The sequence below is a fragment of the Episyrphus balteatus genome, chromosome 1 (assembly GCF_945859705.1).
Source record: "Episyrphus balteatus chromosome 1, idEpiBalt1.1, whole genome shotgun sequence".
Classification (NCBI taxonomy): Eukaryota; Metazoa; Arthropoda; class Insecta; order Diptera; family Syrphidae; genus Episyrphus; species Episyrphus balteatus.
This window is the reverse complement of record NC_079134.1, coordinates 168,357,379-168,381,324: the sequence shown is the minus strand read 5'-3', so window position 1 is coordinate 168,381,324 and position 23,946 is coordinate 168,357,379. Positions and strand designations below refer to the sequence as shown.

Here is a 23,946-nt window from a genome sequence, read left to right as displayed (position 1 = left end):
TAAATGATGACTCGGGTGATAAAAAGTATGTCAAATTTTCGTATAGCAAAAATTTATATCCAAACAAGATGATCCTAAATGTTTTGCTGAAATTTTCTTAATTTCAAAGAAAAATACGAAAACACCTAATTTTTGCTTTGAATGATATTTTATTAAAATATATCTCTAAAATGAAAGGTCTCATAAAAATGATTGATTTTATTTTTTTTGTAATGAATTTCATTGTGTTCAAAGCTTACCTTGATTTATTCTGCAATACATTAACGGTTCCAGAAATAAATACAAAAACTTATCTTTTCAACATTTTGAATTTTTTGAAAACTTAATTACTGTGTTACTTTTAGAAAAAAGAAACATTTGTAGATTTGTTAGCATTTTCTCTTCGACTTGACTGGAATATCGGTTTCAATAAATCCCTCAATTTATCTATTTTCTCGAAAACGTCATTAACGATTTCGATCAAATTTGGTGTATGTAATAGTCTTATTGATTGTAAAAAAAACTGCGTTTTTAGTTTTTCTCAAAAAAAAAAAAAATGGAGAACGGAAATAAGGCGTTGCACTTTTTACAAAAATTGACATACATATTTTAATCAAAATTTACAGACAGGTATTTCTTATCATTTCAAAGTGTAAAAATTAAAACTAAATTTAAAAAAAAAAAGTTTTTGAAAAAATTTTTTTAAAATTAAATTTTTTAACTTTATATTTTTTTTTCTCAAAACTTAACAAAATCTTAAACTCGTCAAAATCAATCTCCTCTTTAAATGCCAAAACTTTTTTCAGATTATAAAAAATATCTGTCTGTAAATTGTATTTTATTATAATTGGTAAAAATTATGTACGGAAATATCAACAATTATATTTGTTGAAATGGCTACGCTAAAATTCGTTACTTGAGTTTTTAGAAAAAAAAAAATGCAGACTATAGGTATGACCTATTACTTACCATATCTTACCAAATATCGTCTGGCACATAAAAACAAAAACTCCTCGCTACCTACCTTTCAATAACCGTTATTCAATTCAAAATTATTCCTTTCACTTTATAGCAAAAACTCTCAAGCAAAAAAAAAATTTGTATTTAATTCTCAAATAAATTTCAAAAGTCAACAATAAAAATGAAAAAAAAAAAAAAAAAACTTCACTCTTCCAAAGAACTTATGAACTTTGCACAAAAGTTTTGCAGCGCAACCATACCACAAAATATGGAATTTACACAAACACGTCCAAACTGAGAACAGATTAAATAACTTTCGCATACTTTATATAATTTTCAACCCCATAAAAGATAGATATAGAAAGAGAGTATAGAGGTACCTTCTGTTCATAAAATTCATTTTCCCAAAAATCATATAAACAAAGCTTGTCCGTGTTTGAAAATTTATATATAAAATACTCTTCAAGAACGTGGTAAAGTATGTCTCCGTGTCTAGTTTATAGAGAAACCATATCGGAGAAAAGGTAAAAAGTTAAAACTTTCTTCTTCTTCTTCTTATTTTCTATAAAATACCAACCACACGCATAATTTTGTAGCACAATTTGTATGGAAAAAGAGAGAAGAGTTCTTTTGAATAAAAAACAAAATAACAACAACAAAATATAAAATAAAAACAAGTATAAAATCAATAGTCGAAACTTTTTGGTTCTTTAGGTAAATTTAACTCAACGTAAAAGTTTTTTTTTGTTTTACCTGGGCAAAAATGTTTCCCCATCGAAGCCATCGTTCGAACAAAAGAAACTACATACAACCAAACCATCACAAAAAAACTTTGTCCTTTTTCATCTTTTTCATCCTTACTTAACTCAAGCTAATCGATATTATCAAAAACTCCTTGCTTAAGGACATAATTGAACTCAATATTCGTACAGGTTAAGAGTCTAAGCCAATACATTTAATTAGGTTACAAATTTTTGCTTCTTCTCCTGATCATCCTGATGGGATGGCATGTCCTTGTTTGTTAATTTTTCGTGTTGTACATTACAAAAAGGGGTTAGAGAGGTGGCAACTTCATTTTATTTATAACCCTTTAGATAGCCACAGGAACGCGTTTGGTGAGCTTTAGAGCTGAGAGAGCTGCCTTTTACATTGTGCAACGTTTGGTTTTATCCAACACCAACGAATGAACGTTATAACGTTAACGTCACGACACAGTAATCCCATTTGTGTGTTCGGGTTTTTTTGTGAATCCTGTCTAAAATGGCTCTCTCTATACTGCTGATGCTACTCACAGCAAAGTAACAGTGGTATAGTTTCTATATAGTATAATAGTATTGCAAGGAAAAAGAAAAAAAGAAAGAAGAGAAATCCGTTTAAGGAAACGATGCCAGAGGGACAAATTCCTAAACTCTAAAGTATCGCATCTTCTTGAATTCCTACGAAAATGGTTCTTGAGTAGAAAGAAACACTCAACTGATATCGTGGTTGGGGAGAGGGGAGGAGAAATTGATGGTAAGCAAAAATGCAAAGGAGCAGTTATATCAGCTATATAGCAACAAATCTAGGACTTTGTATTACCCGCCCCAACCATTTCTCCATTTTCTATCTTTTATAATATAGAGATAGCTTTTTTGTGTGAAGACGTACCTACTTTTTGGTTTATCCTTGTGCCAAGGCGAGAGCACAAAGAGAGTGCCTCTTCAATCCCAAGTCAAATTAAACATTATTTTTGTGGCTGTGGTTTTTTTTTTTGGACACTTTTGGGAATCGTGTCTCTTCATCTTTATATTTTCCATTTTCAACTTAAAGCAGATGGAAAGCGATTAAATGAAGGTCACTCATTCACTCAGAAAAGCTATGATGTTGAATGTCCTTTTTAGAAATGTTATGGACTTTTTCAAAACTTCAACCCACACATTTTTGACTTTTTATTGTTTTTCTTCTTCTGTGTTTTGTTTTTGTTTAACTTTGTTGTCTGAGGGCTTATAATGAGCCTTTTTTTTTGTTTTCGACTTTGCATTCACGGTCACTGAAGCATCAGCGAAGGTTTTTTGAAACAAAGGACAACGACCAAGACAAATATCCTCTCAGCTATAATCTACTAATCCTGTGGAATTGGAAAACTTTCTCCATGACTATGTTTTGCAGAGTTAATGTTGACGTTTTACGTTCACGTCCAATGCCCCTGCTACAGCTTTGAAAAAACCTTAACTGTTATGGTCTTGTTTTGTGTGTGTATTTTGTAGGCCTTCTAGGAAATGCAAATATGTAAACAGTTTCCAAAGATATTATAAAAGAGAGTTGTTTTGTTTTTGTTTTGATTTTTTTTTTTTTTCAATTTGAAAAGCCTTTATACCTTTTTTGTCCCTTTTTTACTTGCGATATAGGTACTATAGGGCAAGTTTAGGATTCGTAAAAAAAATCGAACTCGAGATAACAATTTTACATGACATTACGATGATGGAGAATGCCAAAAAAGTGGGTCCGGCAATTCTGTCTGTCTGTCTGTCTGTCTGTCTGTCTGTCTGTCTGTCTGTCTGTGTGTCTGTCTCTATCTGGAGCTGCAGCCTAAACGAGTGAAGTGATTTTCTTCAAACTTGGTGGTTAGCAGTTTTTGGTGATTCCCTAGAGGGGAAATTGAAATTTTTTTTTTATGACCAAAACTAACGGTACCTGCCATATAACGGAAATAGAAAAGTTAATTTTTTTCAAAAACGGCTCTAACGATTTTGATTAAAATTTTTGTGTGTAGTACTACACATAATAGCCAACTTTTTAAATAAAAAAAATATTTTTTGTACCGTTATTAACGGTACCTGTCATAGAACGGTTTTTTTCGTTTCTGAATATCTCGTACAACATTAACCCGATTTAAATGAAAATTTTTATACAAAAGTGTGTAAGTAAAGATAATATTAAAATTTTAGAAAATTTTCAAAAAACGCATTTTTGGTTTTTTTAAAAATATTTCAAAATTTTTTTTTGAAAAATCAATTTTTTGAAAACGAATCAATGAAAAATTTTGAAATTTAGTTTTTATGTGTAAATAAATTATTTCTTCAAAATGGCATACCAACTTTTTTTTTGAAAAATGTTAAAAAAATTTTATATATAAAAAATTATTTTTTTAAAAAACGACTCCTACAATTTTCGAAATTTTTTTTCTAAAAATACCTTTTTATACAAGAAATAAAATGGCATATTTTTTATTTTTTTTAAGATAATTTAAAACGGAGTTTAATTAATTATAAAAACAGATTTAATTTTTTATACTACTTATGAAATTTCTTCAAAATATCAAATTTTAAATTTCTTGAATGAAAAGCTTTAACATTATAGTTACTTTAAGCATAAGAGCAAGTACGTGCGACCCCAGTCGTGCAATTTATTTTATTGATATTGATTTTGTTTGTTTTTTCAGTTTTTTTTTTTTTTTTCAAAAGGTATAACGAGAAATTGATTGCTCTTAAGGTTTCCACTTGAATCAATTTTTTTTAGGAATTCTATTTTTGGTTGTAAAAAAAAAAACATTGAAAAAAAAAGTTAATTGACCCAAACCACTCATTTTAGGGGTTTGAGTTTCAAATATGTTGAAATATTTTTGAGTATTTGTATCTTTTTTATGAATTGATAAGGGATTTTATTTTTGTGAAGTCAGATACACTGGAGATGGTTTATTATTATTATTTCAAGTTTTGGATAGGTACTCAAACGATCGACAGTCGTATAAAATAATAAAGGGAAAGCACTTGAAAACTACTATACTGAACTTTAAAATGGCAAAGGATCTTTTTGCCTTTAATCATCAATATCTCAGGAACCGCTGGCGCTGATTGCATAAGAAAATTAAGGATAGTTTTGAAATCTTTAATTAATTTCCCACAAAAATAAAAATATTAATTTTTGTTTTTTCGAACTCGAGATAACAATTTTTTATGACATTTAGGCCAGTCATTATGTCGGAAAAAACGGCTTAGAAATGCAAAATGACCGAGAAAGCTAAATTTTGGATATGTTGTAGGGGATGCTTAAAAAAGCTTAACTTGAAGTTTTCGACCAAGATTTCCTATGAGCTTTTTCCGCAATAACTCGACTATCCTTCGAGATACAAAAATTTTACAAGGTCCTTTTTTGTAGCTTTTACCATGTTCTACAATTCATGCCTACACATTTTTTGCATATCATGAATTGTTTTCGAGATATCGATCAAAAAAGTCAAAAATTTACGATGAATATCCAAAAAAATTTTAAAATCAAATTTGTAGACCCTGTTCAGACCTACAATTTCGTATTTATATATATATTTTTTTTTTTTACAAAAACTACGACCTCCAGCAGGAAATCTTATTCGAAAACTTCAAGTTAAGCTTTTTTAATCATCCCCTACAACATATTAAAAATTTTGCTTTCTCGGTCATTTTGCATTTCCAAAACTATATATAATGAGAATGACTGGACTTATTACGATGATGGAGAATGTCAAAAAAGTGGGTCCGGAAATTCTGTCTGTCTGTCTGTCCGTCTGTAAGTACCTCGAGCTACAACAGTAAACTACTAGAGCGATTTTCTTCAAACTTGGTAGTAAATAGTTTTGGGTGATTCCCTAGAGTTGAGATGAATTTTTTTTAGAACCAAAACTAATGGTATACCTGTCATATAACGGAAATATAAAAGTTAATTTTTTTGATTAAAATTTATGTGCGTAGTATGACTCATAAGAGCCAACTTTTGAAATAAAAAAAAAATATTTTTTGTAGCGATATTAACAGTAGGTACCTGCAATTGAACGGTTTTTTTAGTTTCTGAATATCTGATACAAGACTAAACTGATTTGAACGAAGTTTTTACACAAAAACCTTCTAGTAAAGGTTATATTAAAATTTTAGGAAAATTAAAAGAAAAACACATTTTTGGATTTTTAAAATATATAAAACCAAAATTTTTTTTTGAAAAATCAATTTTTTGAAAATGGGTTATTGAAAAATTTTGAAATTTCGTTTTATATGAAAACTAATTATTTCTTAAAAATGGCATACCAACTTTTTTTTTTTGAAAAATGTTATAAAATTTTTATATATAAAAAATTATTTTTTTTTTAAAAACGGCTCTAATGATTTTCATAAAAAAAAAATTCTAAAAATTCCTTTTCATATAAGAAATCAGATGGCATTCTTTGTTTTGTGATCAAAAAAAAACATAAGAGTTACGTTAGTATTACGTGCGACCCCAGTCGTGCATTTTATTTTTTATGCATTTCTACTGATAAAAATGTTTGAAGCTATCGAAATTTTTGTATACCTTAATTTTTTTTTTGGCTGATACAAACAATTTTTCAAATTGAAAATAGTTCCAAATAGTTCCAAATAGTTCTAGTTCCACGGTGGGCCATATTTGCCAAACTTGGTCTTCGATTACGAAGCAACTTTCTGCTGAAACAATATCCTCTAAACACAATTTTATGAAATCAAAAAACTGATTTGCGATCTTCAATCTGATGCAATTGTTGTTACTAAACACTAAACACCTATTAAACCATTTTGAACCTTCACGATATCTTAAAAAGAAACTACTTTATATTCCATTCTATTTGCATAACTCTCTTGAACAAATCGTACAAAATCACAAATTTCCCCTATTCGAAACTACAACACATTCATTTTGCTGAAACATTCATTCGAAGAAAATCACAGGGCAAAAAAAAAAGAAAAACCAATAAGATTTACGACGCTCCTGTCAAAAACTTCTTTTGTATACAACAGGAACTCGAAACACCGCATGTGTGACCACAACGTCCAACTTGTAATTTCTCTAATACATCCGTAGACGATGTTATATGAAGTGAATATACGCCACTTGTTTTCAAAGTTATTTTGCATTGCTTTGGTCACGCAATGCATTTGACTAATATTTAACAACAATAGCAACAGCCGTTGCGCTATTCCAAACGACACGACGACTATATAATACAAAAGCCCATTCTTGGCGTCCAACACGTTCGTTGTCGGTCGTCCACCACCTTCTTTTTGCTCAGAGCTCATGCACAATTCACTAAACAGAAATTATACACTGAGTTCCCTATTTTTTTTTTTTAAGGAATAAGCAACAACTGTTGAAGCTTTATGAATATGTCGGTATCCTTGGGTCTTGTATCGTGTTGTTGCCAATTATATTTGTTGTGTGTTAAAGGCTTTGGGGGCTGAATCTTTAAGTCTGTTGTTGTTACAAAGTTGTTTTTTGTCAAGGTGTGTGTGTGTTAGAGACAAAATGAATTGACTTATTCCATACGGGAACTTCACACTCAACCCTTTTTTGGCGAACGTGATGTATACCATTTGTGTAGGGAGGTCATAATAGATAGAGTCACTCCTCATTCTGCCGCACATTTTCCTGACACAGTAAAAACCTCCCCAAATGCGATGGATTGAACCACCGCACATCAGGCTTTTATTACTGCATGCCTAAACTCCTCCATTATCCTTTCATGTTTAGTTTTGTGTGACCGGACGTAGCAATGTTTTGGGGAAGTATCCGCCAATTGATGTACATCTATCTGTTCATTTTGTCAGTGGAGCGTGACCAAAGCCTTTTCGAGTGGAATTCCCTAGCGTTACATAAAGTAGCCACAAACCATCACCATCAATTGAGTTGTTTCATGGAATCGTATCAGGCAGGATCCTCCCTCGAAATGTTCGCCTAACAACAAAGTTAAGGGGGAAAATCGAAGACAAAAACTGTGACATTTTAGATGAAAATAAAAAGGTGGTGGCCAAATGGGGAAAACGTGCGGCACACCATTTGATATGAAATGTTGAAGGCTCAACGTCACGCTTTAAATAAGTAATCAGCTGTTTTTGACGTTGTTTTTGAGCAGTTTCATAGCAGTTTCATTTGAAATGGAATAGGAATTATGTGCTTACCGACTTTTGACTTTAAAATAATTGCACTGGTGTATTGCACTCACTTGCTATTTATAGGTTTAGTGGATTATTTTTATGGGCAATATATCAGGCAATAAATTTGATATTTCTTTGCAACTAAGGTGTGTGATGGCGAGAGCAGTGGCAATGTGCAATATATGTACATTAACGATGGCAATGGCAATGGCAATATGGCAATATGGCAATATGGCAATATGGCAATATGGCAATATGGCAATATGGCAATATAGCAATATGGCAATATGGACAATGGACAATAGACAATGGACAATGGACAATGGACAATAGGCAACAGGTAATGTACAATGGACAATGGAAAATGTAAAATGGACAATAGACAATAGACAATAGACAATGTACAATGGACAATGGATAATGGACAATGGACAATGGACAAAGGACAATTGACAATGGACAATGGACAATGGACAATGGACAATGGACAATCTACAATGGACAATTGACAATGGACAATGGACAATGGACAATGGACAAAGGACAATGGACAATGGACAATGGAAAATGGAAAATGGACAATAGACAATAGACAATAGACAATGTACAATGGACAATGGACAATGGATAATGGACAATGGACAATGGACAAAGGACAATTGACAATGGACAATTGACAATGGACAATGGACAATGGACAAAGGACAATTGACAATGGACAATGGACAATGGACAATGGACAATGGACAATGGACAATAGGCAATAGACAATCGACAATCGACAATGGACAATGGACAATGGACAATGGACAATGGACAATGAACAATGGACAATGGACAATGGACAATGGACAATGGACAATGGACAATGGACAATGGACAATGGACAATGGACAATGGACAATGGACAATGGACAATGGACAATGGACAATGGACAATAGACAATGTACAATGGACAATTGACAATGGACAATGGACAATGGACAATGGACAAAGGACAATTGACAATGGACAATTGACAATCGACAATGGACAATGGACAATGGACAATGGACAATGGACAATGGACAATGGACAATGGATAATGGACAATGGACAATGGACAATGGACAATGGACAATGGACAATGGACAATGGACAATCGACAATGGATAATCGACAATGGACAATGGAAAATGGCATTCTGGGTATTATAACAACCATTTCAAAGCTAAATTCTCATTTACATAAATCTTCGATTAATATTCCAAATTGTTTCTTTTACTTAAACGTCAAATTGTCATCAATCCACAAGACGGTAAATATATTACCAAAACAAAACAACAAACTGGCTGCTAACCTATCTAAATTGGACTTTCTTGAACAATCTTTTCATAATAAAAAAAAACTGCCACTTTTCTATAGCAAACAAAGGGTTATGAATATTTTAACCGACTATTACCCCCCGCACGTTAACACAGTATTTATGATAGCTCAACAGAAAACCTTACTCTCTGTCACCATACACACCCACCACCGACCGACCAACCGCTATGGAAAAAAGTTCAGCCTTATTGATTTTTTTTTTTTTTGGTTAGCCAAGCCAAGAGTCACCATCCTTCAATGTGGCTCTTCCTGGGTAATATGCCACAGGTGGTGGTAAATGGAGAAATTTTCGGTAGCGACAAGGCAACTAATTCCAGCCCAAACAGCTTGACGACACTTTGTGATACTTGTCAAGAGTTTTTGATGTCATACGGGTATATTGCCCTCCTGAGCTCCCTCAAGTGTCAGAGTGTTTATGAATCGTCGTCGTCGGTTGTTTTTTTTTTTTTCTTTCTTTTTTTTTGAGAGAGAAGATTGAGGGTGGGAAATATTTCTTGGGTTCTTTTTTTTCTGCCTTTCTTTCTTTTTTCTCACAGAGGCCGAAGATGTAGGTCAGAGCACTCAATGAGGCAGTGACCTCCCCGGTTATGATGATGTTGGGATGATGATGGTTTCTTACTGCAGAATTGTGGGTGTGGTGGAATGTGGAACGTATCTGTGTGTGTGTGAGTGTATGCAAAGTGTGTGTTTCCAACAAAAGCGAACAACAATGCGGAGAAAGCACCACTTCACTTTCTATGAATGATGTAGGACGAAAAGTTTGCTCATATAGCGCGCACATTAAGTATGCAGTGAGACGCAAATGAGAGAGAGGTTGAGAGGGTGCAAGAGAGAGGTTGCTGGATGATGGAGGGCTTGGAAGAAAGAACTGATAGAGAAAAAGTCCTTCAGAGCTCGAGAATTTCTGAAACATCTGCGATGAACAACAATAACAACAACAACAAAGGACAAGCAAAACAATTTTCACTTACAACCAACGACGAACATACAAAAAACAACAACCACAAACATCCCCCTCTCCCCGCATATATTCAAAAACAAAAGCCAACGGTAATAGAAAGAAAAACTTTTTTGTTCTGATTTTTTTTTTTTTTCAAAATAAATCTATTGACTCGGAAAAAACTAGAATACCAACATTGTTATTGTGTGTGCCCACTTCAAACCACCCTGTGCGACCCCCCTGCTTCCCCGATTGTCTTTAGGGCTACAATGTAATGGAGGAAGTTATTTGCTTTGTTCTTCAATTTAAACTATAGTTAAAGGAAAGCAAATCACCGGTATTAGTGCACGTTTTGCCATTTTCAATTGATTGTAGTGCATTTTTATTTTAATGACACAGACATGTTAATGTGTTTTTTTTTGTTGTTGTTGTAAATATGATAGCGTGACGTCCTTCAATTTACACTATTTCAAATTTAAGTAAGCCTTAAGGGAATGATTGTAATATAGATCTTGTCCCTAGAGTTTGTACATGTTTGTGTCTTAATAAAGCAGGAATTGCACCTGAACAATGCATTTTATAAATTTCTCTTTTTTGTTTCAATATTAAAAAGTTCTGCTTTACCATTTATTTAACTGAAATGAAAAATGTAAATGTCCGAATTATTAGAAATAATATATTAACCGTTTAGAAGATATTCGTATGCAAACCCTAATGTCTACTGATTTCAATAGTTTTCTTATGCATTGCGATTTAGATACGAATATCTTCTAAACGGTTAAAGCAATCAATTTTATGCCAAATACTTTTTTGTAAAACGTTTAAGTCCCTTTAAGAATACATCTTGCTAATTTGATAATAATGAATTTTCAGTGAATTGGAAAATTTTGAAAAGTAAAAAATCGTTTTATAATTTTTTTTTAAATTTGACATCGAATATCTTTGAAATGGTTAGATAAATGAAAAAAGTATACGAGACCTTTTTTATGGAGCAATATGTTTCCTAAAAGAATACATATGTATGTCTTGCCCGTTTAATTTATTATAATTTTTCAATTTGTCACAAATTTAAGAACAAAAAACGATTTGAACCTCAAATATCTTTTAAAAGGTTAGATAAACAAAAAAAGAGGTTGTCTATAAACTCGGTTTAAAGACAATGACTTTACGTGATAACGTCATAGGAAAACAGGCTGTGTGCTTTTAAAATGAGTCAATTTAAGCGTTTCTTTATTTGAAACAATCATAATTTACAAGAAAAAGCGAACAAAAATTACCTTTTTTTCTTTTCTCATTATATTATTTTTTTTTATTTGAAAAGCTTAGGTACACAAAAAGTTATACCATTAAAACGCCAAATATTTCTTTTAAAGAATAAAACCATTTTTCAATTTTTACAATGCGCAAAGGGTAAAATAATTTATTAAAAACAATAATTTCTTACGAAAAAAGTGAAAAAATCACTTCCAACACCCAAAAACCACCCAAAAATGTACCGTTATGTGTATATATCATAAAGGTAATATTATCCGCATGCTCAATAACGTAAAATCAAAAGAAAGAACGTGTTGAAAAAAAGAACTTTATTTTACCGTTATCTCAAAATTGTGACTACTAGGTACCTACATTGATTGATTGCACAAGCATAGTCCTGTATATAATCTATCTACAGTATAGATTTCAATTATTATTATTTATCTGTTGAAGAAAAAAAGATAAAAATAAAAAACGTCAAAAAACTTGGGACAAAAAAACTTATTTTCGGTCAAAAATCATTTTAAAATACCAATTTTTTGCGCATGCATGCGCACGGTTCTATAAGGTTCGGTTCGCTAAGAAAAATTTTAAAAAATAAAAACTCACCCAAAAATACCCCAAAATAAGTAACGTGTTTTTCAAAAATTCATACTTCGAAACGCAGACAGACAGACCCCTAACTTTTTTTTATTATCTTTCGAATGACGTTTTTCAAATTGTCAAAAAAAAATTTCCCCTACTTATAATCACTACTTTATCTCTAATAGTGTATTTTTAATTTTGAATTGAAATTTATGCCGCACTGTGAAAAATTTGAAGTGGAACGGGAGAAAATGGCGTCACTTTTTTGTGGTGGCTGCCATGGTTCATCGATTTATAAGACACGATATCACGTCAAAAAGTGTACAAGGCCTTTTTTATAAAACATTTAATATCCTACAAGAATACGTAAACAAATTTGCTGAAAAGTCGATTTCTAAAAAAATGATTTTGTTTTAGTAGAAGATTGATGTAAAAATATAAAAGTGCGAAGCGGAGGACATTTCCATTAATATAAAGAGCTCATATTTGGAGAGCATATTTTAGAGGTGTCTAGAAATTTGATTTTTTTTGACCCACCCTAATATGTATACCTATTTCATGACAACACAATAATTATTAAATGTTAGTAAATGTTAAAATACCATATCATTAAGAAAACACCACAACACAATCGGCACCTATATGGAACATTTAGGAAAAACAACATAATGCTTTTTTCATGTTTTTTGTTCACATAAGTAAAGGACCTACTCATTGTAGACACATTTTCTCAATCAAAGATCCTTATGTAGGTATTATAATTGATTGATTTATGTATATGATATATTTCATACAATATCTTCTCTGATTCCACATCAAATTAATTTCAATTTTGCCAATTTATTTCTTTATTATGTTCTATGAGGTACCTAAGCAAAAACAAAAAAAAAAAATGTTTTTGTAATAAATATCAATTCAATATGAAAGGCATCATTTTACCACACAAAGCCCTTCAATAACTTAATCCAAATCCATCAAACATTTCACCAACAACAACAATATTCCTATACAATAATATCGTGTACCTATACAATTTGTATGTATGTAAACAAAAATATGTAGAAGAACATTTTGTAATTTCTCTGATTGATATATAAGTTATTACATTACATGTTACATTTTATCATCTCTGTAATATTGCTCATATATGTACTACCTTCGAGTATGTTGGAATTTGATAAATGTATCAATATCTGTATATTTGTCTACAAGTAGGGTATCTATAATAAGCATGAGAATGCTTACAAGTAGCTATTTTGATGTTCGAGATAAATTTAAATACACACAACACATGAGATTGTTTATTTTGAATTGACGAGTTGAGAGCAATTCCAAAGCAGGCAGGTACAAGTAGGTATAATATTTATTTTTTGGGGGGGCTTTAAAGGTAGATTTATAAAAATAATTTAATAGCAAAGCCATTAAAAGCTTTCAATAGCACATAAGTAAGTGTGTATAGGTACTCTATAGGAGTATTTAGGTGTGAAAGATTTTAAATGGGATTTTATTTTGGATTAAATTTAATACAAAATAAAAACCACTTACGGGGAATTTTGAATTTTTGGGTAAAAATGACACCATGCTGATTGATTTAATTTCGAAATCATTTCGATATGCCCGGCTAGCTCAGTCGGTAGAGCACGAGACTCTTAATCTCGGGGTCGTGGGTTTGAGCCCCACGTTGGGCGAGTAATTTTTTTTTATAATTTAATTTAAGTTGAAAAAAATGCACGACCTGGTCGCACGTATTTGCTCTTATAGTTAAAGTTGCTTAGAATGTTATAGCTTATAAAAAAAAAACAATTTTAATTTAATTTTACATAAGAAATGTAAAAAAATTTACGAAAACCCCTTTTTAAAAATTGTACCTAATTATGCCATTTTCTTATACAAACAATGCCGTCTTTACCATAAGGGCACACGGGGCCCGTGCCCAGGGCCCCCATTCTCAGGGGGGCCCCGAAGGAACGAATATTATATTCTCAAAACATTTTTGTCGGTCAGACCATCTACCAAAAAATTTTAGTTTTTATATGGCAACCAAACAATCAAATACATTTTTTTCTACACCTATACGGAAAATATATAGTTTCAAAAAGAAAACAAAATATGTGGCGTTGTATACGGAAAAAAATTTAAACCCAAACCACCAAACCCAAATTCAATTTTCAAAAAAAAAATAAGACAATAATATTTTCAAAAAACAAGAAAAATACCTTTTTTTCCACTGTAGGTAAGATTATTTATTATTTATTAATAAAAACAACGAATTCTCTTCCATTATCTTTTTCCTTAAATAATAATTTCGTTTGAAGTTTGCATAACTGTCAAATTTGTAGTGCGTGTTAAAATCAGTGTAAAAATATGAGTAGATTCGTATTAAAAGACGAAAAAGAATCAATTCGTCGGCAAAAAACATCAATACTTTTTCCGTTGGAAAACGTTTGAGAAAAAACTATTGCCGGCTCGTCGACGGTACATCAATGTTTTGGTTCAATGGAAAACGCCATGGTACAATGGTTTTAATTTGAATTGCGAATTGCTCTCGTATTTAAAGATTGACACATAAAATTCATTAAATAACTTTTAAAAAAATTGTTTTTCAAAAAAAAAAATTAATTTTTTTGTTTAATCCAAAATAATTTTTTTTTAAGTTTTCTTAGTTTTAATATCAGTATAAACCTTTTTATGTAAACATTTTCATTAAAATCGGTTGTGTCTTTTTCATTAAGAAATCGGTTCTATGGCAAGTAGGTACCGTTAATAACGGTCCAAAAAATATTTTTCTTCTTTCAAAAGTGCGGCCTTATTTGCAGCAAAACATATTTTTTTTTCAAAGCAAAATCGTTATCCGTTTTTGAGAAAATTGCAATATCTCGAAAACTTTATATTGGAGATATCCGTTGAAAAAGAGACATTAAAATAAAAAGGCAAAAACTAAAAAAAAAGGCTCTTGAAAATTACGTAGAAATCGTCTGTACCGAGTTTTTAGCAATCTATCAATCCGTTTGAGCTCTTTTTTCCAATATTTCAAACTGAAACTTATAACGGATACAGGGTACATTTTTATTGGCAGTGGCAACGATTAATGTCTCGATGCACGTATTATTGGCACCAACTTTACTTTATATGAAACGATATATTGGCACTCCTTTTTAACCATAACCATTGCCTTTAAGCCAACCATTGTACTTATTTTACTTTCCAAAAGGGCCCCAAATTCTTGTGTGCCCAAGGGCCCCAGGATAGTTAAAGACGGCCCTGTATACAAAAACAAATTTTTGGATTTTTTACTTGCGATATAGGTACAATAGGGCAAGTTTAGGATTCGTAAAAAAAATCGAACTCGAGATAACAATTTTACATGACATTACGATGATAGAGAATGCCAAAAAAGTGGGTCCGGCAATTCTGTCTGTCTGTCTGTCTGTCTGTCTGTCTGTGTGTCTGTCTCTATCTGGAGCTGCAGCCTAAACGAGTGAAGTGATTTTCTTCAAACTTGGTAGTTAGCAGTTTTTGGTGATTCCCTAGAGGGGAAATTGAAATTTTTTTTTATGACCAAAACTAACGGTATTTGCCATATAACGGAAATAGAAAAGTTAATTTTTTTCAAAAACGGCTCTAACGATTTTGATTAAAATTTTTGTGTGTAGTACTACACATAAGAGCCAACTTTTTAAATAAAAAAAAATATTTTTTGTACCGTTATTAACGGTACCTGTTATAGAACGGTTTTTTTTCGTTTCTGAATATCTCGTACAACATTTACCCGATTTAAATGAAAATTTTTATACAAAAGTGTGTAAGTAAAGATAATATTAAAATTTTAGAAAATTTTCAAAAAACGCATTTTTGGTTTTTTAAAAAATATTTCAAAATTTTTTTTTGAAAAATCAATTTTTTGAAAACGGATCAATGAAAAATTTTGGAATTTAGTTTTTATGTGTAAATTAATTATTTCTTCAAAATGGCATACCAACTTTTTTTTTGAAAAATGTTAAAAAATTTTTATACATAAAAAATTATTTTTTAAAAAAACGGCTCCTGCAATTTTCGAAAATTTTTTTCTAAAAATACCTTTTTATACAAGAAATAAAATGGCATATTTATTTTTTTTTTTAAGATAATTTAAAACGGAGTTTTATTAATTAATAAAACAGATTTAATTTTTTTATACTACTTATGAAATTTCTTCAAAATATCAAATTTTAAATTTCTTGTATAAAAAGCTTTAACATTATAGTTACTTTAAGCATAAGAGCAAGTACGTGCGACCCCAGTCGTGCAATTTATTTTTTAAATTGTTGAAGCTGTTTCTAAAATAAGTTTTTATATCTATATACAAATTTTGGTATGCCATTTTAAATAAAATACTATTTTTATATTTATTTAAACAAAATTTCATGAAATGTATTGATTCGTTTTAAAAAAATTGATTTTTAAAAAAAATATTTAGAAATATTTTTTTTACTTTTGTAACTAAAGATACAAAAACGTGTTTGTACCAAAATTTTTGTTGAAATAGGTTTAGGGGCTTACGAGAAAGAAATCAAGAAAACGGTTATATGAGAAGTACTGTTAATAACGGTCCAAAAATATTTTTTTCTATATCAAAAGTAGGACCTTATATGCTTATATGCCACTGAACATGTATTTTTTTTTTTTTTTTTTTTGATTAAAATCGTTGGAGCCGTTTTTGAGAAAAATAACATTTTCCGTTTTGGCAAGTAGCTTCCATTTTGGTTTTAAAAATAAAATTTTAGTTTCGCCTTTAGGGAATCTTATTTAACTCATAACTACCAATGTATTAGTAAAATTATCGTGTCATAAAAAATTAAAAAAAAAAAAACATCTTGTTGATGAAAAAGTGGTTTTCGTCGTGCTGTCCCATAGTAATTCCATTTGTATGGAAAGTGTAGTCAAAAATCTTTATTGAATTTTAACTGATGGAAAATAAATTAAATAACTAATAAAATGCACGATGGGTTGCACGTACCTGCTTTTATGTTAAAAGTTGCTAGAAATATTTTTAAAAATTAATGATTAATTTTTTAAAAATTCATAAAAATTTTCGTATAAGAAAATTTTTAAAATTTTTCAAAAAAACGTTTTGTTAAAAAAAAATTCATTAAAAAATATAAAAATTATTTTTCTTAATTTTAATATTTTATACTAAACTAGCTGACCCGGCGGACTTCGTTCCGCCATTTCTTGTATTTATTTCTATTTTCGACTGTGTAATTTGCCATAATTCCCAATACAAAAAGGAAATCAAAACTTGAAAAGTTCGTCCAATTAATTTAAAAATATTCACTTTTAAAATTAAAAAAAAAAAGTGGCCTATGTTAAAAACGTTTTTTAAGTTTTTTAATTTACCATTGTGAAGCTTGTAGTGAATGTAGCGTTATGTGTGATATATCAAATGAAAGGTAATATTATCAGGATGCTCAATAAAGATAAATCAAATTTTTGTAAGCTCCAGATCAAAAGATGTAACGTGTTGAAAAATAGAGTTTTATTTTACCGTTATTTCAAATTTGTCATTACAAAATTAATTGAAACTATGTTAAAATATAGTCTTGCCCATTATCTATCTACACTGTAATTTTCATTCATTTATCTATTGAAGAAAAAAAGATAAAAATAAAAACTGTTAAAAACGGCCAAGAAACTTGGGACAAAAAGAAATTGTTTTTCCCGTTATTCGGTCAAAAATCATTTTAAAAATTCAAAACTTTGTATATGCATGCGCATGATTAAAACCTATATTTCCTATACATTTGAGATTTTTTGCAAACTTTTAAAAATTCCAAAAAAATAAAAGACTACTCAAAAATGTCCCTAAAAATTAGGTTTTTTTTCAAAAATTTTTATTTCAAAATACAGGGCCTATGAAAAAAATCCTTTTTAGACCCCTAATTTTTTTTTTAAATATCTTTCTTATGGTGTAACTCAAATTTCTGTGCAAAATTTTGCGTACCTCTAATTAGTCTTTTGTCGAAGGTCTATGACTGCAAAAAAACCCTCACAACTTGGTTTTGAAATTTTTTTGAATTTTTTCAATACCTTTTGAATAAATTTGTCTATCATTTAAAAAAAAGGTCAACTCTTTACGACTTACCGTTTAGAAAATAGCCTCTTTTTTCAATGTCGTGTTACCCCTATTTACCCTATAAAATCTTGAATTTTTTTGCCTTAAACCTTCTCCTCTTATGCCTCTTTGATTTCAAAAAAAAATTAAGAAAATGAGTCAGTCTGTGTGGCCGGTTAGCGAACGTACACAAAACCAAACTTTAATATATATAATAGATGTGCTTGTATATTGCTTCAATACGAAAAATCAGAGTTTTAACTTCGGGTTAAAATTTTAAGTAAAAATGTAAGTAGTATTTATCGGCATCTGATGTTTTGATTCTTTAGAGTTTAGAAAGAGACGAAAAATATTAAATAGTCCAGTGCATTCATAATTTGACCCAGCGGTTTGTACCCTCTCAAAATTTTTACTTGCGATGTAGGTATTCGTAAAAAAAAATAGTACTCTAGATGATGGAGAATGCCAAAAAAGTGGGTCCGAAAATTCTGTCTGTCTGTCCGTCTAGGTGTACCTCGAGCTACAGCCTATAATGAAGCGATTTTCTTCAAACTTGGTTGTTAACAGTTTTGGGTGATTTCCTAGAGGACAAATTGAAATTTTAGGACGAAAACTAACGGTACCTATCATATAACGGAAATAGAAAAGTATTTTTTTTCAAAAACGTCTCTAAAGATTTTGACTAAAATTTTTGTGGGTATGTAACACATAAAAGCTTCCTTTGGAAACAAAAAAAAAAAAATACACCTACCTTTTTTAACGTAACCTGCCATATACCTAACGGTTTTTTTTTTTATTTACGAATTTCTCGTAAACGACAAAGCAGATTTGGACCTAAATTTTTATAATTTAAAACAATCATTATATAAAATTCTTTTATATTATTCAAAGAACACATATTTAGATTTTTAATTTTTATACATATTTCATTATTTTTTTTTTTTGAAAAATCAATTTTTTGAAAACGGTTTGATGAATTTTATCGAAATTTCGTTTTTATGTGTTGATTAATATTTTCTTAAAAATGGCATACCAACTTTTTTTTTGAAAAATGCTAAAAAATTTTTAATATAAAAAAAAAATTTTAAATAGCTCTAACGGTTTTCGAAATTTTTTTTTTAAATTCCTTTTTATACAAGAAATCAAATGGTATACTTTATTTTATTTTGTATTTTATTTTTCTAATAAGTAAAACTTTTTTTTACAAAATTTTGAGCTCCAGACGAAATACACAAATCGATATATTTTATAAAGATCATCGCACTGGTAATAGTGATATTGTGCATTTTTTGAGAAATCGTCTGCACTTATTTTATTTTTTGTACTTTTGTTTTTCAATGAATTTTGTTCTAGCTCAGAACCCCTGGTATCAAAAAAATTTACTATAACATATTTTCTTCGAATTTCTTGCTAAAACATCGCATTATTTTTTTTAACCTGTTTGTATGTCTGTAAGAATGTACATAAATGTTCCCTCATAACTTCTTAACTACTTTTCATAACTTGATAAATGAGGCATCGTTAGAAGCGCTTTACTTGTCCGTTAGTTATAGAACATGTACCGATCTCAAATATTACGCCCACTTAGCAAAAATCATAAATTGAAAATTTTAGTTCTAAATTACAGTGGCTCTACAAATACCTATGTAATTTATTAAATTATAACATCAAAATAATTTAAACATAAAAAAGTATATTCAAAAACTAAAATTCGGATAGTAAAGAAGGTATAGAAACCACCAATGTTGAAATTATAAAGGTAATATTTTTATTTTTATAGTGGATTCCAAACAAAGTTAGCTAGCAGATATTTGTAAAAGCTCATCAAAAGATCAATAAATAATTTATTCGCCTGTAATTAAATAAAAGGCGAACAAAATTGACCCTCTCTTCATCTCTTCAATTTTCAACGATTCTGCAAAAACTATCAAAAGAGTTCTTAAAAATTATACCAGCAAAATTGAAAAGAATTTTCAAAGTCTTTTTTTTCTGACCTCAGGAAAATCGTTTGTTGAAGATTTCCGTAGATATTTCATTGCCTTTTGATACCTTGATTGATTCAGATCTCGACTTCTTCTATTAAAAAAATAACCTCATCTCATTAACTATCTCAATTAAATCAAGGTCAAAGAAAATATTTCAATTTAAATTGAAAAAAAAAAAAATCTTGACACAATTACTTTCATCCATCCGCATTCAGTCAGCCATGCATAGCTTATAGCCTCTCCTTACTACCAACATTTCTTATTCTCTACTTGTTGAATCAAAAAAGTAGAAATAATGATCCCCAACTTGAATCTTGCGGTATATAGCAATAGCAATCGCAATCCTTTGCATTCATTTCGGAAGTGAATATATATATTTTTTTTTCTTCTTATAAAGCAAGGTAATGTAAAAAATTGTTGGTAAGGTAGATATACAAAATGTAAAACATCTGTTCATCATAAAATAGACGCTCGAAGGCATAATACTCTCTGCCTATGGAAATCCTTCTTTACTGCACCTTTTTTTTTTATATAAGCATATCCTGTGAACACAGATCGAATCATCCGTTTCAGATTTCGAGCCATCTCTGTGTTTTTATTTATTTTCAAGAGAACCCCTCTCGACTCTTCCCGATACAATGATTAAAATGTTAAAAATGTAAATAATATTTTTTCATACCCCCCCCCCCTCACAAATATTTATAAGGATGAGGAAAAATGAATGCAAAAATTGAAATTCTGTCTCGTTCAGGATTATAATGCGGAGGAGTGAAGGACTGTGATGCTGGAGGACCAAAAGACCGAAGACATCATCGCACAGGCAAGCACTTGTGAATGTGTGCGTTAGACATTATGCGAGGTTGAATAATATTTTCTTTAGCGCATCTTTTCTTCCACCAGTGAGCTTGGGTATATCTTGAAATTGCTTAGTAAAATTCTTGAAACCACTGCAGTAAGGTCCTTGATGAGGGAGGATAGTCTTCTTCTTCTTATTTTGTTTGGTATCGATGCGGGTAATGCGGGCGGGTAAACGGGTATCATCATCGCATCCAACTTGGCGAATCATGTAAGCACGAAAATGCAACAACTTCTCTTCTATATATAGTTATTGCTTGCAACGTTGCAGAATTTTTCCTTCGTATCCTTTTATTTTTATTTTGCAAATAACTATTGCGGGAGTGTTCAGTGTTGCATGTTAAGAAGGGGGGGGGGGGGGGGGGGAGGTTGCCATTTGAGACGGTTTGGACTGGGAATTGGATTTAATGTTGCCATCAGGAGTAAATTAAAAAGAGTGGTTCTGGTTGGTGGTTGTATGTTGTTGTTGTTGTTATTTTTTGTTGTGAATGGTGGTGCTCCTGCGATGCTCTTGAACATCTATCACTGAGTAAATCATTCAGAAACGTCTGTCCGTGCGCCCCATCCAGTCATGGCAGAGTGTAACTTTACTATTCAGATTTATTTTTCAAGTTTGTGCTAATTTTTTTTTTGTTCTTCCTTTTTTTCTTTTCTCTAGTTTTTTTTCTGCTAAAGGTTATCGACTAGAGGTGCTTCAAGGTTTTTTTGTGCAATGAGAATACTGAATGCACGAAGGCGAAATGTTTTTTTTTTTTTGGGTTTTGCAATTTCGATAGAAGTGATCGGAAATTGAAGGGAATCGTTCTAGTGACGGGGTAAAAGTGTTCTTGTGGTTTTTTATTTGTTTTTTTTTTTGGGAGGAAGGAAATAATTTATGTTTGTTCAACAGGAAACATCTGAGACTTGAATTCTAAAAGAAAGTTTTCGGAAGAACTTAATAAAGTGTATATAAGCAAGTAATTAAAGTAAGGCAATTAGCAAATTGAAAAATGTAACTACTCGTATACCTAGGTATTAGATTTATCTACCATACAAATTGTTTTTTTTTATTTCGGAATATATTTCGACAAATAATTTTAAAGCTATTGCAGGGATCGAGACGAGGGAGAACAACACCTGTGGGAGCCATCAGTAAAAAAAGTATCGAAATTTCAGTTTCTTTAAAAAAAATTGTGACTTTTTTAGTAGGTGTCGTACAGATATGATTGATGCATATTTTTAAAGGTGAAATAATAAGCTTTCAGATGATATAAAATTTACTATAGGTTGTTATGTAAAAATATTGACAATATGATGTTTAAAGAAAAAAAAGTAAATTTTTTTAGTTGTTTTTTCATTAAAAGTTTGTGATTTAAATAAATCATTTTTGTACTTCTTTGCAAAACAAAAGCTTTAGTTATAGTTTAATTCTTTTGAAAAAATATAAGGCTTATTGAATTAATATTTTTTTTTTTATACTTTTGCAAAATTTAATTAATTTTTATTAATTTTTTTCGCTTTTTTCTAAATTTCAATTAGAATTTGAACGGAAATTGCAAGTTATCTCTTATCTATGATTTTTTGACACAGTTCGTTATTATTTTGAATAAACATGCAAAAATCCAAATAAAAGCAGTTTGATCGAACTAAGATTGTTTTTTTAAGAATGAAAATTTTTGATAAGATAAATATTATTGTATTAATTAATTAACATTATCAAAATTTTTATTATTTATAGAAAAAATGTGATATTGATATCACAATGATACGAAATCTCAAACGTTTATTCAAAACAATCCAATGATAACATCTTCAGTTAATTGCACCATTTTTAGCTATAAAAAGGTAGACATTCGATAACTAAATTCATTCAGTGAATTAGAATTCTAGTTAAATCTTATCCACATTCATTTAAAAAAAAAAGCTTCCTAATGGCGAAAATTACTTTTGCTTGTCTTGTTATCCTTGGAGTTTTGTGTGCTTTATCCTTTGCAACACCTATTCAGGATCAACTATCTGAGGTGGAAGTTGAACCTCAGTTTGAATTGGAAGGAATTCATAAACCACAGATGCGATCTGGTTGGACCTGTAATACCGGTGGTCAGAAAGCTTGTATAAAAAAATGTCACAAATTAGGAAGACCACAAGGAGGTTATTGCAACGAGGTTAAAACTTGTATCTGTTATGTTTAAATGGTGGCCATTAACTAATAAAAATATTTTGTCTATTGCTGTTATGTTAAGCATTTAACAAATTTTAATAAACAATCAAATTTCTCTCATGATAATTGCATTTTAAATCAATATATGTTTAATAAGAATACATTTTTTTCAAGGAAAAAAATTATCACAGGCTGATTTTTTGTATAAAGGATGGTGTTGAGGTGTTGATGAAATTTTTAATCTGAACCGTATAGGGGATCAAAGGTCACAAAAACGAGTTATTCATTTCTATTATTCATCTCTAAAACAGTGGGATTTATAAATAAAATGCACGGCTGGGTCGCACGTACTTGCTCTTGGAAGTTAAAATGCAAACCAGTTTAAGACTTATTTATACAAATTTGGTAAATTTATTTGAAAATAAAAAAAAAAATAAAATTCGTTCTTCAAAAGAAAACTACAACTTTTTAAATGAAATCGATCTCCAAAAAAAGTATACAGTTTAATTTCTTTTATGAAAATGCATTCAAAATCGACAGAGCCGTTTTTCAAAAAATTAATTTTTTATAAATACATTTTTGAGAAAAATTTTTTTTAAATAAAGTAGGTATGTCATTCAGTAGAAACTATTAAACAACACCTTAAACCAAAATGTCAAAAAATTCAATGTCTCGTTTCCGAAAATTCGATTTTTCAAAAAAAAAATTCAAATTTCGAGAAAATTATACTTTTCAAAAATTGGTGTATGACAGGTACCTACCGTTATTTTTGGTCCGAAAAATTAATTCCAAAAAACCCCTCTTTTTTTGTTCAAAGCATTGTTGAAAATATTGTTGGAAATGACGAAAAAAAAAATACTGTAAAAGTTTCAGCCCTTAATGTTAACATTTAGTACCG

General features: G+C 30.2%; 1 protein-coding gene and 1 non-coding gene across 2 annotated transcripts in view; both read left to right on the top strand.

The window, feature by feature from the left end:
• The window catches only part of LOC129907511 (protein N-terminal glutamine amidohydrolase), a 234,183-nt gene that overhangs the window by 165,840 nt on the left and 44,397 nt on the right, over nucleotides 1-23,946 (top strand). The window lies entirely within an intron of this gene.
• Nucleotides 13,593-13,665, top strand: Trnak-cuu (transfer RNA lysine (anticodon CUU)). The gene has a single exon. It is a non-coding gene; the product is annotated as a tRNA-Lys (tRNA).